The sequence below is a fragment of the Bos javanicus genome, chromosome 21 (genome assembly GCF_032452875.1).
Source record: "Bos javanicus breed banteng chromosome 21, ARS-OSU_banteng_1.0, whole genome shotgun sequence".
NCBI classification, from domain to species: domain Eukaryota; kingdom Metazoa; phylum Chordata; class Mammalia; order Artiodactyla; family Bovidae; genus Bos; species Bos javanicus.
The window spans coordinates 1,034,971-1,051,034 of NC_083888.1; positions in this window are offsets into that span (position 1 = coordinate 1,034,971).

The window sequence follows — 16,064 nt, forward strand, 5'->3', positions numbered from 1 at the left end:
TGGGAATCAGTGTGCAGTGTCTCTCACAGTTTCCTCTTCTGCCTCTGGGAAATATTCCAGACAGTGCCATATTTCATGTTCATTTTTCATCTTAATGTGAGCCTAAAATGTGACCAGTGATTTAAAAAATAGAAGAAAGAACCCTGGGGATTGACTGTGAGGCAATTTTGCCATGTGTTAGATTAAAGACTGCTAGGCAGTTATTGAATATATGATGTCATTGTATGCCCCAAGACAAGAACAACAATGACCACCTCATTGAGATTTGTGGGAATTAAATATGTTAATAACAATAGTTAGCACTCACATATATTCAATGAATATGTATTGTTGTTTTCTGAGGGCAACTATGTCTTAAGTTGGTGAGCAGCAGTACAGAAAGAAAAAAACACAGAGAACAATGTACCTTCTTTATTCATCTCCCAGTTGGCTAAAAGTTACTGATTGATTCTGGATGTAGAGTCAGGAGGGAATTTTGAATAGTCATCTAGACAGATGGGCATGAGAAATTGATTTATGACTGCTCACACAGAAAATTTGTATGCCAAAGTGTGGTTGTGGAGTTATTAATACCTACCAGAGATGGAACGTGTGCTAAGACCTAGTCCTCACACTCAGGAGCTCCACAGTAAGAACATTTACAGCTCCTAGAAACATGCTTGACTAAACAGATATATTATATTGGATATTAAATATAGTATTAATACCAATAGATTATCACCTCTGAATTTCAAAATATCATATTGGAACTCTCATTACTATTGTACAGACCAGAAATCAGAGGCACAGGCAAGTTAAGAAACTCTCCCAAAGCCACACAGAAAATTGCAAGATTGGGAAATCAATCCAGGCAGCAGTATTTCATAGGTCTTATTCCTCCATCTGAAAACCCACTGGCATCAGCATGTAAATAGCAAAAAAAAAAAAAAAGGAAATTTTAAATGTTTTTTATCCACCTGTCTTTAACTAAGGCTCTTGGTTTTATTCTCCTTTTCTTTAGAGGCACATTCTTTGAGCAACACAATGAAAACTGCCCTGATATAGACAATACCCCTCTCAAAATACACCTCTACACAAAAGATGGCCTCAAGCTGTGACCAATAATAGCAAGAGGCAGCCTGCAAACTCAAATAACCTATCATATTGTATTTACTGGAATGTCAAGATTTCCAAAGTAAAATATGAGATCTAAGCATTTCCCCCCATCAAAAAATACAAAGTAGCCGTAAAGAGATTTTAATCAATAATATACTGTTGCTATAAGGAAGGAGGTCCACTGTGAACTGAACTCAGTTTCTATTTGTGTAGAAGTGAACAGGCATTTTAAAGAGAGAATGGGGGAAAGAGAGGGAGGTGAGTAAGGGCTCAGTAGAATTAGGGATGGGAACAAACAACAAAGGGTTGGTTCCTGTAAATGTGATTAGGTCAGCTGTGTTTGCAAGCTGACAGTTATTTAAGTTGAGATGTTATCCTCCCACAGAGACTTGTAGATGAAAGCCCTATCCTTCCTAATTTAATTTCAAAGGAATGGTGTTCAGGTCCTTGAGAAAGATTTCCAAGACTAGAAAGAGATGCATATATATCTCAAAGGGACAGAGAAAAGATCCAAAATTGTAAGCTCCTTTTAGTAAATACTGTAAGAAAATGGGATCAATTATGGGCTAGAACATACAGTATATTTTTGGCAGCTTTGAGTCACCCTAGGGATTGAGCTGTTAGAAACCATGATTAATATTTGTTTAAGTCTTTTAATGTGTGTGTGCATGGGCGGGGGGTGGATAGACAAAATCCTTTGTATGGAAAGTCTGTAGTTTTCATAGGCCAAGATGAAGTCTAATTGAGAAGGCTCAGAGGAACCTGGCTAGGATTGGGTCAGAGAACTTTCATCAGTATTAAAAAATAGCATTACATTCTAGAATTCATATGGAATCTCAACAGACCCCAAATAGTCAAAATGATCTCAAAAAGAGGACAAAGTCGAAGGTCTCATACTTCCTGATTCCAAAAATTATCCCAAATCCACAATAATTAAAAGAGTGTGGTACTAGCATAAAGACAGTCATATGGGCTAATGGAATAGAATAGAGAGTTTAGGAATAAACCCTTGCATATATGGTCAAATGATCTTTGACAAGGTTTCCAAGATCATTTAACTGGGGAAAGGCAGCCTTTAAAAAAAGATGATGGAAAAAATTTGTTATCCAAGTTCAAAAGTTTAAAGGTTAACTCTGATCTTATGCCATATACAAAATCATTTCCAAATGGATCAAAGATGTAGATGTAAGGTTGAAAACTATCAAACTCCTCGAAGAAAACATAGGGGGAAATCCTAATAATGTTTGATTTGGCAATGATTTATTGGATATGATACCAAAAGCACATGCACAAAAACAAAAATTGAAGAACTGGAGTATAACAAAATTAAAAACCCTGTGCATTAAAGGCACAATCAATAGACTGAAAATACAACCTATGGAATGGGAATCTGCAAATCATATCTGATAAGACATTAGTCTAGAATACAAATAGCCCTTGCAATTCAACAATATCAAAACAAGTAACCTGATTAAGAAATATGCAAATGACTTGAAAAGTTATCCAAATAAGATATGCAAATATCCAACAAGCACATGAAAATATGTTAAACATAATTAGTCATTAGGTAGATTCAAATTCAAACCACAGTGACTTACCACCTCGTGGCTATCAGAATGACTACTATAAATCAAGCAAACACATATACAGAAAATGACGTGTTGGTGAGATGTGGAGAAATGAGAATCTTTGTGCAGTCTTAGTGGAAATATAAAGTGGTACAATTGTTATAAAAGTAAAGTAGTCATTTACTCAAAAAAGTTTAATATAGAATTATAATTCCATAATTCTGTATATATCTAAAACAATTGAAAGCAAGCTCTTGAAGAGATCTCTGTCTACCCATGTTTACTGTAATATTATTCCCAATAGCCAAAAGAGTAGAGCAGCAAAAGTGTCTATCAACAAATGAGAGGATAATGAAAATGTAGTTTACACAATCAAGGGAGCATTATTCAGCCTTCAAAGAAAGGCAATTTTGATTCACAAGATGGGTGAACCTTGAGGACACTATGCTAAGTGAAATAAACCAAAAGATAAATACTGTATGAATCTGATTATACAAAGTAACCATTAAATTCATAAAGAAAATTCCCTGGTAGTTTTCAGGGGCTGGAAGGAGGGCGAAATGGAGAATTGCTATTTAATGTGCATAGAGATTAAACTAATTTTAGAGATTGATTGTACAAAACTATGAATATACTTAAGTAAACTTAAGTTAACTTTAAGTGAATTTAAAGAGAGTTAAGATGGTAGAGTTTATACTACGTGTAGTTTACCACAATTATGATTTTTTTACAATTTAATTTTAAGATAATATTGCTACCTATTGAAATGAATAGATAGGCAGATAGATCTCAGCTACTAAGTGTCTAGCTTCAGTATTCAAACTTGGTGGAGCAACCTGGCTGTTAGATGAAAAAGATACACGGAACATGCAGATTTTGGCAACAGATGAGTAACAAGAAAAACTCAAAAAATAACAAAAGCCAAAACATATATAATGTGGATGATTCCTGATTGTTGACTCCACTGTGATGTTAAGTGGTCACAGAGCAGCCTCTTGAAAGCTTATTTCCATATATCCTGTTAACAGTAGTTGCCAATTGGATGCTGAGCACCTTGTTCATGAGTTCTGTACTTGTCCCACCTGGAAAACAAGACCTAGAATGTAAGGCCCTTGGAGATACTGAATTCTATTTGACCTTTCTCTTATATACCCACAGAACCTAGAATATTTCCTCTGACCTTACAGGTGAAAACACCTAGATGTTGAATTATATAGAGAAAATACACTGATTTGAATTTGAAGAATAGAGATTATAGCATAGACAGAAAATTCATTATTAATAGCTACAATTTTCATTTTCATCTTGGTTGCCACGTATGCAGTTTGAAAAGTTATTTATATTGAAATTAAAATTCAATTTAACTTAATTTAAAATTGAATTTAGATATAAATAACCTATTTATCTGACATAAATTTTAAAATAAAAATTTTTAATGACTTTATTTTCATAGAAGCTAAATGAAACTTTTTATTTTTAGTGTTTTACTTACAAGTTGAATATTATCCTTGTCACTGTTCTTTCTGGCCTTCTTGAGGTCAAGTTGCCCTCCACTGGAACCTATCTCCTTAGGAGCACTCTAATGTGTTTAGGGATTCCTAAAGATTTAAATCACAGGCTACTTGAGTTGTCTGTTTTTTTCTTTCTCCATCACAAATTTGTGTCATATTTATTACTGTTTTTACACTTCCTACCTATTTGCTCATCATTGACTTTTAAAATGAAGACTATTAAATGGGAGTAGAACCACTGAGAAATATTTAAAATTAAAAAGTCATACTGGGGAATAGTAAAGCTGAACCTAAGCTCAGATAATTTTACTAATCCAAGAGAAAAGTATCTAAGAATGACCTGTTATCAGGCAGTAAGTTTCTTAAGTGAGACATTGACTGAGTTATTAATAGTTATTCAGTTCAATTCAGTGTCTCAGTCGTGTCCAACTTTTTTTGACCCCACGGACTACAGCAGGCCAGGCTTCTCTGGCCATTACCAACTCCCAGAGCCTACTCAAACTCATGTCCATCACGTTGGTGATGCCATCCAACCATCTCATCCTCTGCCATCCCCTTCTCCTCCTGCCTTCAATCTTTCCCAGCATAAGGGTCTTTTCCAAAGAGTTGGTTCTTTGCAACAGGTCGCCAAAGTATTGGAGTTTCAGCTTTAGCATCAGTCCTTCCAATGAACACCAAGGACTGATCTCCTTTAGGATGGACTGGTTGGATCTCCTTGCAGTCCAGGGGACTCTCAAAAGTCTTCTCCAACACCACAGTTCAAAAGCATCAATTCTTCAGTGATCTGCTTTCTTTATAGTCCAACTCTCAAATCCATACATGACCACTGGAAAAACCATAGCCTTGACTAGACAGACCTTTGTCAGCAAAGTAATGTCTCTGCTTTTTAATATGCTGTCTAGGTTGGTCATAACTTTCTTTCCAAGGAGTAAGTGTTTTTTAATTTCATGGCTGCACTCACCATCTGCAGTGATTTTGGAGCCCCAAAAAGTAAAGTCAGTTGTCACTCTTTCCACTGTTTCCCCATCTATTTGCCATGAAGGGATGGGACCAGATGCCATGATCTTAGTTTTCTGAATGTTGAGCTTTAAGCCAATAATTAATAATATAATTAATATTTATTAAAGTGTTATATTAATTTGCAAGAGATATAAAAAACTTTCACACATCAGGTGAATAAACAGTAGAAATTAATTTTCTTACAGTTCTGGAGGCTAGAAGGCCAATATCAAGGTATTAAGAAATTTGGGTTCTTCTGAGGTCTCTTCTTTGACCTGCCTTCTTACTGTGACCTCACCTGATCTTTTTCCTTTGTGTATTTATATGTCTTCTTCCCTGTGTATGTTAGCATTCTTGATATCTCTTTGCACATCCAAATGTTCTTTACTTATAAAAACCAGTAAAATTGGATTAAAGCATACCCTAATGGTCTTAGTTTTACTTAATCACTTTTTAAAGGCCTTGAAGTGCATTCACATTCTGAGATGCCAGGGTTAGATCTTCAGCATATGAATTTGAGAGAGACACGATTCAGCCCATAACAAGTACAAATACAGATTTTAAGGCTACAGAAATAAGGGAAGACCTACCCAGAGGTAAATATGTTCAAGGGTATGGTAAGAATAAAAAGAGTGGCCTGTTTATAAAACTGTCAGTGGGCATAGGGACAAGAGATAAATCTAATCCTATATGCTAGACTTTTATCATTTCATCTCTATGACGGAGACATAAACTGAAAGATCTACTATGGAAAAGAGATAATTATATTTTACCATTTGTAGAGGAGGCTACAAATTTAAAGAAGGAAATACTGAAAATAAGGAGATTGATGCAACAACCCACCTATTTTTAAGTTGGGCTTATTAAGCTGAAATCCATCCTTTTCCAGTTTAATGTATTTCAAAATTTACATGAACTCATGCAACCACATACAATTAATATTATAATTAAGAACAGTTTTCATTACTCCCTGAGTTTCTGTCATGCCCTTTTGTAGTAATCCTATGGACAGTCTTGGAATTTATTAATCATATCTAACTTGATTGCTTAGCCTTTTCCAAGTCTTATAAATGAAACCATTTTGTATGCAATATTTTCTGTTTAGTTTTTCCCACTTACAATAATGCTTTTGAGCCTCATTCATATTTTTACACATGTCAGTAGTTTGTTACTTTTAAATTCTGCATTGCATTTTTTTGAGTAATTGTACTAGAATTTATTCACCTTTTTTAACCACTTCATGGGTAATAAGGTCATTTCCAGGTCTGGATTATTAGAAACACAGTTTCTATATGCACTTAGATACAGCATTTTGTGGACATATACTTTCAGTTTTCATGAGAATATGTCTAATTTCAAGGTTGCTGGATCATATAATAAATGTATGATGTGCTTCACAAAAAACTGTCAAACCCTTTTCCCAAGTTGATGTACCATTTCACATTTTCAAAGCAAACTCTGAAAATTCTAGTTGCTCCACAGCTTCCCTAGCATTTAATATTGACAGTATATTTTAAAACTTTTTCAATGGTAATAATAACCCTGTATATGAGAAAGAAAAAGAGACACTGATGTATAGAACAGTCTTTTGGACTCTGTGGGAAAGGGTGAGGGTGGGATGATTTGGGAGAATAGCATTGAAACATGTATAATATCATATATGAAACGAGTTGCCAGTCCAGGTTCGATGCATGATACTGGATGCTTGGGGTTGGTGCACTGGGACGACCCAGAGGGATGGTACGGGGAGGGAGGAGGGAGGAGGGTTCAGGATGGGGAACACGTGTATACCTGTGGCGGATTCATGTTGATATATGGCAAAACCAATACAATATTATATAGTTAAAAAATAAAATAAAATTAGATATTTTCAGACCAAAAAAAAAAAAAAACTTTTTCAAATTTATTCCAGCAGATATGCAGTTGTATCTCATGGTGATGACGTTCACATCTTTTTAAGACAATGTACTCATTCACTCAGTAGTGTCTAACTCCTTGTGACCATGTGGACTGTAGTTCATCAGGCTCCTTTGTTCATGAGAGTTTCCTGGCAAGAATACTGGAATAGGTTGCCATTTCCTCCTCTGGGGATCTTCCAGATGTTTAATGACAATGGTAATGAGCATATTCATGTGGGCATATTTCATGGGTTTATCTGCAACTCTTCTTTGGTTCAATATCACTTTTTCTACCTTAAAAATGTATTTCTTGTTTAATTATTATTTAAATTATATATATATAATTATTGTTGTAAGATTTGTTTCAGCTTTTGTATTGAAAATATGTTCTCCAAGCCTATTGAATCTTGTCAATTTTAACAGTGTCTTTCAAATAGCAGAATTTATTTTTAATATTTATTAAGAACATTTTGTCCACTTTTCCTCATTTCGTGATTTATAATATCTATTCCCTATATATGAAATATTTGATTATCCCAAGGTCATGAAGACCATTTTCTGTCTTCTTTAGATGTTTTATAAGACTTTATGTTTATGATAAATCCTGGGTTAATTTTTGTATACAGTGCAAAATAAAGATGGAAAGTTTGGTTTTGTTGGTGCTGGTGGGGGTGGGTGTGATGTATAGCTGCCCAATTGTCCTAGTCTTCTTTGTTGCAAATACTATCCTTTCTCCATTGAATTTCCTTATCGTATTAGTAAAAAATTCATTGACCATATATGTGTAGATTTATTTCTAAATGCTATGCTGTTCCATTTATCTAAATATATATCTTTACACCAATACCTCACTATCTTGATTAATGGGGGTTTATATTAAAGCCTTGAAATAAGTTTTGAGAGTCTTATGATACTGATCCTTGTTTTCTAATTTGTCTTGAGTATTCTAAATACTTTAGTTTCTTACATAAAGTTTATAATCCACTTGTTAACTTCTACAAAAAGCCATGTTGGGGTATTGATTGTAGACTATGCAAAAGTTATAGATAAATTTGTGACAACTGAAATCTTAAAAATATTGATGCTTCCAGTTCCTGAAATAGGTGTATCTCTACATCTAAATATATTTTAGTTAGCTTCATCAGTATTTTTAATATTCAGATTATAAATTTGGCACCTATTTTGGCACACATTTATCCTTTAGCATATCACGTTTTTTTATGCTGTTGTAAAATATATTTAACTTCAATATCCAATTATCCCTTATTGGTATATAGGAAGACAACTGATTTTGACCTATTCATATTTGAAAACTAAGAAAATTGAGTAGCAATCACATGATGTGTACCTTGTTACTTGTAAGGAATGGACAAATGAACAACAAAGACAAAGTTTGTCCTTTATTTGAGGTATCAGTCAAGCAGAGATTTGAATAGGCAATGTAAATTCAGATTAGCTGTGCTGCAGTGGGTAATATGCATTATTCTTTTGCAATCCACAAGATGTTTTAGCATGCAACTTGAATTTAAATCGGCATGGAAAGTTTCCTAAAGGAAATTATGGTTGAATACATAAAGAATAAGTAGCAGAAAGTTTTGTGGATTCAAGCTAGTGAAGACAAAAAAGGGATCGTATTCAGGTAGGAACAAGGGTATGTCTGGAAGTCAAGGTTTGAAGTATCCATGGAATGTAGCAATTTTAGTACGTTTGACAAATGCTGGAATAATATGCCTGGGCTAGATATTTGAGGTATTTTGTTTTGTGTTAATGTGCGGATTTTGTAGTTTTTTCGTGTTTCATTAGGCTACCATGGGTCTACTTACCAGGAACAGAGCTGGTTTAACTGTAAAATGGGAATTTGGGAATCTCGTAAATTTGAAGGAAAAAAAACATGTGTTTTAGACTCAGACTAAAGGTAAGGGAAAATTATGGGGTGGGGAAAATGAGAGTCAGCTTAAGGTCCAAATAAAAGTGTGGAGGCACAGAAAAGTTTAGTATTTTCAGGGTAAAACTTCTTACCGATGAGTTACAGACTTTCACGTTAAAGACACAGTCACATCACGACCGCCCATCTTGAGGTAATTCAGTCCCAACACAAGTTACACTCAAGCCTTAAACTAACCTTCTCATATTTCAGAAACACAACTTGTTTGGGGGAATCAAGGACCCCTGGGCTCACAGCGCCATCTAGCATCAACAGAAATGGGAGACCAATGGCAAGCTAAATGGAAACGTTTTTAAAATTTGGGCGGGGGAGGAGATCAAGGAATCTGAAATACCTGTGTTCCACTAAGCAGGAATTTTAAAATACAGATATCAAATTTGAAAATAATGCATGATTTCGAGATGGGAAGGTGATTCATAATTATTTCCGGTAAAGAAATAGGGAGGCCTGGCCAATATCCACTTCACCTTTTCTACGTGTAACTTAAGTGGTAAGGGTTGATGTGAATCCTAATAGACTGACTTCATTTACAAACATGGATATAAAGAAATTTGTTGCAGTGGACACGTAGTTCTTATTGGGTTATAAAATCAATTCAATTGACATTGCATTGCGTCACGTTCACCCCAGCGGAACTATGTACGTGTGTGTTTAAAAACACTTCCTTTTCCGGTTCAGTTTTAACAGTGCAGGAGTGTAATTTCATAGGATAAAGGTTTAATAGGTCATTATCCTTGAAAACTTTTCTCAATCTCACAGAGAGGTCTGACGTATTTAGTCGGGGCCCGCACCGCGGCCGCATCCCTGATTCCCCACTGGTCGGACTCAAGCAACACCGGCAGCCACCAGGGCTTCCGGTCTAACACAGCGACCTGAAGGAAATGCGCCATTGTACGGCGCCGCCGTCTCGTTCGCTGTGCTTTGTGGGAAGGTCATGTAGCTATTCCGCTAGCCCGCGGCACCAGGAGCCGATCGGGTACGCTGCTCAGCAGCGTGGGCGGGGCGGAACCGGGTGCAGTGCCGCTTCCACTCCGGGTTTCCGTTTCCGCTCTCTCCTCCCGGTCCGTCAGCTTTAAGGCGCCCTCTGGGAGTTTTCCATCCGTCGTTTGCACCGCAAGGAGTAACAAAGTGTACGAGTTACTTTCCCATAATAGTTCTCCACTCTAGGTTTAGTTTCATTATTTGGGGTTTTTCTCTTTAGCTTTGTACCAGTCTCTGTTTTGTTTTGTTTTGTTTTCCAGGAAAAATACGTACTGTGGTGTTTCAACACCCATCTCTTTCCTTTGTTTAGTCATATAAACGTTGCCTAAAGCCATGCTTTTATACCTTTCCTTTTAAAATATGAATCCGTTTGTTTTGTTTATTGTATTCATCTGAGGATTTAAATGTTTCTTCAAAAATAAGGTTCGTGATGATCTTTTTAAATAGAATAATACTTTAATAATTTCTATTAATATATTGACCTTAAGATTCTCTATTACCTTTTTCCCCCTAATTTTCCAATAAAATACCCTTAATATGAAAGAATATTTAAGGGCTTCAAAATCAAACTTCCCCCCAAAGTCTCAATAAAGTCCTTTAAAGTTATTTAAAACATTTCTGTGCAAAGTTGAAAAAGTTACACAAATTTTGAAACAGCTGCTGAACTTTGTTTTTCTATGTATCATGACTTACTCCATTATCCTAGCTCTCACTTGATAACTGATCATTTCCCAGACTGTTTTTCTATTGATAGTACTTGTTTCACCTATGTTATTCTCTCAGCTGTGACTTTTTCTTAGAAAATATTCCTCAAACCATGTAATTCAGAGGTCAGCTTTCTTTCTTCTTCCCCCTATAAAGGTCCAGATATTAAGTGTTTTAAGCTTGGAGGACCATATGATCTCCATGACAGTTACTTACCTCTGTGGTTGTAGCATGAAAGCAGCCATAGACCAATATGAATTAATGATAAATGTTGTATTCCAGCAAAGATTTATTTATAAATGTATGATTAGACCAAGGAAGGTAGTTTCTGACCTTATAGCTAAATTAGCACCTTTCTCATGGTAAACATAGTAAACTATAGCTTATGCAACTTTAGAAGTCATGTAAATTTTATTTTTGTTGTTAATTATTTTGATTCACCTCTTTTGTGCTTTATGACGGAATGTTTAGTATTAGAGAAGTTTGGGGAAACAGAGGCTATCCCAACATAAAGACACTAGGGTCTAATATATTTTATTAGTTGGTTGTATTATTCTATAATCTTTATTATTTATTGCTATGGTGACTTCCTGTTGATTTTTTGAAAGAGAAATGCATGCTGATGGTAATATAAGAGAAAAAATATTCAATGACACTTGTTGAATATTGTAAGGCAGACTTTGATTATGAAAGGTAAAGGGGCTACTGCAATGGAATTTTACAGTAGGGGAGAGAGAGTAGGCTCAACTCTTAATATATCATAGCCAGGTGGGAATTTATAGCCAAGGAGTGGGTTAGGAGATCAGTGGATAAAAATTACTAGGAGGAATTGTTAGGAGTAAAAGTGGTTCTGGCTAAATCAGCCTAACAGTATCCTTTCTGAATATAGGCCAGGCTCATTAGACACAAACTAAGGCTTCCCTGGTGTTTCAGAGAGTAAAGAATCTGTGTGCAACGTAGGAGACGTGAGTTCCACCCCTGGATTGGGAAGGTCCCCTGGAGAGCAAATAATCTATTCCAGTATCCTTGCCTAGAGAATTCCATGGACAGAAGAGCCTTGTGGGCTACAGTCCATGGGGTCACAAAGAGTTTGACATTACTCAGCGACTAACATATCATCAGCAGGGATGAAGAGGGCTTCCCAAGTGGTGCTAGTGGTGAAGAACCTGCCTGCCATTGCAGGAGAGGTAATACATGAGGGTTTAGTCCCTGGGGTTGAAAAATATCCTGATGGAGGGCATGGCAACCCACTCCAACATTCTTGTCTGAAGAATCCCATGGATAGAGGAGATTGGCAGGCTACAGTTCCTAGGATCATAAAGAGTTAGATGCTACTAAAGTGACTTAGCACACATAAAGGGGATGATGAAGGATACAGAATCTGATTAGACCCTGAGGACAATCAAATATCAAAAGTGAGGGGTACTAGCTAAGGTAACTTGGCAGGGCTCTTTCCTGCCAGATTTTAGAAACAAGTGCACAAATGGGCCTAGGAGAAGATTCAGGAGCCTGGATTTGGTCAAAGAATTTTTGTCCGTGGTAAAAACTGAAGTGTAAAGGAAGAATTTTTACAATTATGAAAACTCTAACTTATACCCCTGATTCCAGAATTTGAATTTGGTAGTGCATTAAAGTGTACTACCACTATTAAGACTTTAATGTCCTTTTTAAAACATATGTTTATAAAATAAAGTGTATCACTATATTTTTTCTATGTTTTTACATATATTGTACACAACATATATAATATTTTAAGCTAATTGCTATTCAGAGATGATTTTGTGTGAGGCACTATTCTGAAATTAATGCTCAGAAATATAGGTGGAGTTTGTTCTATGAATTTAATCTTTGAGAAAACAAAGGTAGAATGTATTTTCAACTTCAAAGCAGCAATTAGTGGTGGAGTGAGAATATCAAACTATTTTTCTGTCTGCAGAGACCATGTCACCCAACCTTGTTTGGGATGAACACTGTCATATTTCTGTTGACTTATGGCCAAAAAAACTATAATTTGTTTTTGTAAATAAAATTTTATTGAAACAGTATCCATTAATTTAATTGTGTATGGCTACCTTAATTCTTCAATGTCAAAATTCAGTCATTTTTGAGAGAAAATACTGAGGCCAAAAATATTTACTATCTGGCTTTTACAATACCAAGAGTTCAGTCCTAAGCTGAGCAGTTTGGTCTTTGGTATGCTAATTAGTATGAGATCCACACTAGAGCAGTTAGAGGGGAGCAGTGAGCCTGTAAATTATTAAAGGACTTCAAGGAGTCCCTTTCTCAAGCCCCCTTCTCTCCCCACAAACTCCCCTTACATTTTGCTTCTTGCTAATTCTCCTTTAGGTCCTCTGGCCATGATTTTGACCATGTTTGAGGTGAAGTGGTCAAAGGCCAGAGGAAGAAAAAATAAATATACTGATTGTTGGCCTCACAGTCTTGGAACTACAGCTTTTCCCAGAGTGAAGGAAAGTCCCCCAAAGTTGATTTTTGTTGTTATGAGCTCACTTTTTGTGGCCACTGTCACCATGACAACAGGGTAGCTTCAGGGTCTGAGAAAGAGAGATTGGAGAAAAGCAAAAGGGGAAGGGTAGAACTCTCTGAGTATTAGGAGTTCCCTTTGTTTGGTGGCTCAGATGGTAAAGCATCCGCTACAATGCGGGGAAACCCAGGTTCAATCCCTGGGTCAGGAAGATCTCCTGGAGAAGGAAATAGCAACCCACTCCAGTATTCTTACCTGGAAAATCCCATGGACAGAGGAGCCTGTTAGGCTACAGTCCATGGGGTCGCAAAGAGTCAGACATGACTGAGTGACTTCACTTTCACTTTAATTCCTCAGACTAGAACTAAAGAGTTCTCTGACAGTTCTTTGTCTGCACTACAGTGCTCAATTCTGGGTTTCTGAACGTGTTAAGTTCAGGTCAGGAGACAACACAAGGGGGAAAAAAAGAAGAAAAGAAAACTCATCGATTTAGTAATGCTTCACATTCCAGTATTCTTGCTTTATTCCCCATTACTATTTACTTTCAGAATGTTCAAAGAGCTGTTCCATACATTTTACCAAATTTTTGTAACCACATTCAGTGGGGGAGACTGGGTGGAGAGTGTTTACTCCTTCTACTTAGGAAAGGAACCCTAAAGGCATAAGTATGCCTTTATTTACACATTTCCTTATTTCACATTTTTAATTTAGATCAGAAGAATATTTAACTTATGTTTATAGATTCATACTTATGCTCATAAAACGTATGTGAAACCTAAGTTCTTCATTTTGGTATTAATGCCTTTCAATTCTGTTTAAATCTATTTCTATGCTTAATAAAATTTCAAATGGTTATCCATTAAATAATGTTGATTATTACATTTTTATTATTTAGAGTGCCACTTTTAATATGAGATAAGATTTTAGTAAATGTTTCCTGTTTTAATATTTCTATAATTTTTCACTATATACACTGAGTAGGTATCAAGATGGGCAGGAAACTGCTCTGAATCTCATATTATAGGTATGTTTTAAATTTCCAAGAAGTTTATATGATATGGCTTTCTTTATTCTAATTTTAAATGTGTTGTTTGATCCAAACAGATTTTGAAATAAATAAAATGGATGTGTTTAAACCAGTTGTAAAATGGACCTTTTGCACTACCAGATCAGTTTTATTGGAGCTAAATGTAAAATTCAGTACTTCATGCATGTATGTTTGTGCCAAAATTGGCTATGTTCACACTAGTCAATTGATTGGCAAAGTGTAACAATTTCTCATTGCATCCCTTATATGTGCTCCATGGACTGCAGCATGCCATGTTTCCCTGTACATCACAAATACCTGGGGCTTGCTCAAACTAATGTCTATTGAGTTGGTGATGCTATCCAAACATCTCATCCTCTGTCATGCCCTTCTCCTCCTACCTTCAATCTTTTGCAGCATCAAGGACTTTTCCATTGAGTCAGTTCTTCACATCAGGTGGCCAAAGTAATGGAGTTTCAGCTTCAGGATCAGTCCTTCCAATGAATATTCAGTACTGATTTCCATTAGAATTGACTAGTAGGATCTCCTTGGAGCCCAAAGGACTCTCAAGAGCCTTCTACAACACCACAGTTATAAACCATCAATTCTTTGGTGCTCAGATTTCTTTATAGCCCAACTCTAACATCCATACATGACTACTGGAAAAAAACATAGCTTTGACTAGATGGACTATTGTCGACAAAGTAATGTCTCTGCTTCGTAATATGCTGTCTAGGTTGGTCATAGCTTTTCTTTCCAGGAACAAGTATCTTTTAATTTCATGGCTGCAGTTACCATCTGCAGTGATTTTGGACCCCCCCGAAAAAAAAAATAAAGTCTCTCACCATTTCCATTGTTTTTCCATTGTTTCTCCATCTATTTGCCAGGAAGTGATGGGACCAGATGCCATGATTTTAGTTTTATGAATGTTGAGCTTTAAGCCAGCTTTTTCACTCTCCGCTTTCACTTTCATCAAGAGGCTCTTTAGTTTTTCGTTTTCTGCCACAAGAGTGGTGTCATCTGCATATAGGAGGTTATTGATATTTCTCCCAGCAATCTTGATTCCAGCTTGTGCTTCCTCCAGCCCAGCGTTTCTCATGATGTAGTCTGCATATAAGTTAAATAAGCAGGGTGACAATATACAGCTGTGACATAATCCTTTCCAGAATTGGAAACATTCTGTTGTTCCATGCCCGGTTCTAACTGTTGATTTCTGACCTGCCTGCAGATTTCTCAGGAGGCAGGTAAAGTGCTCTGGTATTCCCAGCTCTTTAAGAACTTTCCACAGTCTATTGTGATCCACACAGTCAAAGACTTTGGCAGAGTCAAAAAGCAGAAGTAGGTGTTTTCCTGAAACTCACTCCCTTTTTTGTTGATCCAACGGATGTTGGCAATTTGATCTCTGATTCCTCTGCCTTTTCTAAATCCAGCTTGAACATCTGGAAGTTCATGGTTCATGTACTATTGAAGTCTGGCTTGGAGAATTTTGAGCATTACTTTGCTAGCATGTAAGATGCATGCAATTGTGCAGTAGTTTGAACATTCTTTGGCATTGCCTTTTTTGGGGATTGGAATGAAAACTGACATTTTCCAGTCCTGTGGCCACTGCTGAGTTTTTCAAACTTGCTGGCATATTGAGTGCAGCACTTTAACAGCATCACCTTTTAGAGTTTGAAATAGCTAAACTGGAATTCCATCACCTTTATTAACTTTGTAGTGATGCTTCCTAAGTCTCACTTGACTTCGCATTCCAGGATGTCTGGCTCTTGGTGGGTAATCACACAATCGTGGTTATCTGGGTCATGAAGATCTTTTTCGTAAAGTTCTTCAGTGCATTCTTGCCACCTCTTCTT